The sequence below is a fragment of the Meleagris gallopavo genome, chromosome 1 (genome assembly GCF_000146605.3).
Source record: "Meleagris gallopavo isolate NT-WF06-2002-E0010 breed Aviagen turkey brand Nicholas breeding stock chromosome 1, Turkey_5.1, whole genome shotgun sequence".
NCBI classification, from domain to species: Eukaryota; Metazoa; Chordata; class Aves; order Galliformes; family Phasianidae; genus Meleagris; species Meleagris gallopavo.
Window position 1 is genome coordinate 142785675 of NC_015011.2, and position 2892 is coordinate 142788566.

The window sequence follows — 2892 nt, forward strand, 5'->3', positions numbered from 1 at the left end:
ATTTTCCCCCACAATCAGAATAACCTCCCCTCTTTGTGTTCTCCAGTTGCAGACACCCTCTACAAACCTCATAAATGCCTTTCTTTAATCTCAGTGACTGAGGTTTACTTCTTGCATTTTAAATCACTCGCCTCATACTATTTTTAATTCTTCAATTCTTTGCTCTCCTCACCAGCAGTTTTTTTTTTTTACTTCCTAGAAAGTTGTGTTCTTCCCTACCTCTTTGTTCCTGTACTTTGCTAAGAAAAAGCACAGTCAGCAACACGCTGTGTCAACAGAGCACGAAAAGCCTTCCAGAACAGTGGATAATACAAAACAGTTCCATAAAGCCCTCATGCACACAAAGTACCTCTAGAGGACTCCATTAAGTGCCAGAGTCCTCTACATTAAGTAGATGATTAAAGGAGTAATGTAGACTTAAGTACATTAATGTAGACATTAAATCTATATTATTTGATAAATTTGGACTACTAACTGGGAATGATCTTTATTTAACTGTAGCCTATAGAAGGCTGGCATGTGGAAAAGAAAATACTAGGAAGTAACAAGATATACTGGCTAGAACAGGGAAAGAGTGTGAAAGGACTGGGTAAAACAAACTGGAAATAAAAAATGCAAGGGGAAGAAGATATTTTGAATTAGGACTCTACAGATTCTTAAGAGCCCTTATTTTAGCTTCCCCAAATTTGCATTCAGCTACCATCTATTACTATTAAGAAAAGGTTGGGGGGTGAGGGTGGGGGGGAGGGAGGGGAGGGAAGCGAAGGGAAGGGATTTATATGTGGGATTTATGGTGATTGCCCACCACTGTCTGTGCAGGAATAATAATCTCGTCTGTTTAAACCAGACTGCTGGCCATCATAAACTTCTTGCATTGAGTCTAGCAGATGGAGAAAGACTAAAAAGCTCTTGGTCTCCTCTGCTACTAAATCCATGCAGGATTTAGGAGAGTACCTTAATCACCAAGCTATATATGATACAAGGCAAGAAAGGAGGAAGTAGGCATTAGCAAGTGGATAGAGTAAACCAACCTTGCCAAGTTAGGCTGTACCACTTGTAGGAAGTAACTGAAGATTAATCAAGCTCTAGAAGAAAGGAAGGAAGAGGGAAAGAATGAAACTTTCTCTAGCAGACATGGTGATGTCCCTAACCTTACAAAACACAAAACTTGGTTCTAGCTCCTGTTGCAAGGCTTGATTCAGCATTTTATATTAAAGATACTGTAATAAGCAACCGAGATCCAAGTGTATCTGCACGCTTCATGCACACCTCCCATAATCAATTGACAAGAATCCTGAACACTGTCTCACCCAGACAACATTTATGTAATGTAAAACAGCTTTAGCAATAGATCCTTAGAATGCATGCTGAACAGCGTATGGTGCTGATAACAGCTAGAGCACTTCCAGAGAGGCATGGGGTATTAAACTTCTTGGGCACAGAAGGGACTGAGCACGCACTTCTTGCTTTCTGAATGCTCCAGCCATTCCCATAATGTACTCATTAAAGTGTATCATCTATTTTATTTGCCTCTAAGCATTGCCTGTAGAAGCTGTGACTGTGATATTGCATAGCTACAGAGGAAGGAAGACACTTTCAGAGAAAATTTGATGCTTTTTGTTTTCAAAAAGTCCTCTCTTAAGTATTGGTGTTAATTAAGGCTGAGCACACTAAAGCTTCAGTATTGTCATCTTCCTCTAGCAGTGCCTGCTCCAGCAGTTAGTGAAGCCTAATAGGAGCGGCAGATCTGAAGAAGCAACAGTCAGTAGTGAGGACTAGATTTCTTGGTTTCGCCCATGTTCAGGTTTTATGTCAGACTAACTCTAGCCTGATACTGTGGACAAATGTCATTAGTGACTGCAGCATACTCAGGCACTCTTAGGACATTCAAAACTGAAGCATTCATATCTTTCTTTTCAATCTGGTGTCCACAGCATGTGTGCCCACATCAAGACTTTCTCAAGAGAATTTCATTTTTGGGGAAGGAAAGTTGGCGTCTTGGCAAGTCTATTGGCAAGTACTGAGGGAAAAAGTTTTTCCAGAGCTTGGTGCCAATGTACTTTGGAGAACAGTGGTGCCTCCCTGAACCAAAGGGACTGCTTGATGGATGTTAGGTGTCGTGAACATGCAGCAGCCATTTCCTCCATTGCATCTGCAGAATTATTTTCTATTAAATATACACTGTTTGAAATGTTCCTCCCTTTCATGTAAGCTGCATGGCAATTTCTTTTAGAAAGTGTGATTAAAACCCCTATGGAGAAGAGGAAGAAAATTGGGAAGGCCTCCAGTACAGGAAGAAGGATGCGGAGCTGTTGGAATGGGTCCAGAGGAGGGCCACAAAGGTGGTCAGTGCTGGAGCATCTGTCTTGTGAAGAAAAGTGGTGGGAGCTGGGCTTGTTCAGCTTTGAGAAGGCTTTGAGGTGACCCCATTGCAGCATTCCAGTACTTGAAAGAACCTTATAGGCAGAAGGGGGACTGACTTTTTACATGGTCTAATAGTGACAGGACAAGGGGGAATGGCTTTAAACTAAAGGAGGAGAGAGTGAGGCACTGGCCCAGGCTGTCCAGAGCAACTGTGGATGTCCCATCGCTGTAAGTGTTCAGTGCCAGGTTGGATGGGGCCCTGGGCAGCCAGAGCTGGTGCGTGGTAATCCTGCCGACGGCAGAGGGCTGGAATTCAGTGATCTTTGAGGTCCCTTCCAACCTAAGTCATTCTGTGACTGCATGACCTGCCCTGCTGCACTGATTAGTCTGCATGTCAGCTGAATGCGGACAGCACCGGGCTGAAGGGCTCTGCGGCACAGCGCGCCGTGCTGGATCTACACGATTAAGAGCAGGAGGGGAGGAGGAGGCCCCGGAGGAGGGGAGCTTGCCTCTCGCGTCAGGGACCGC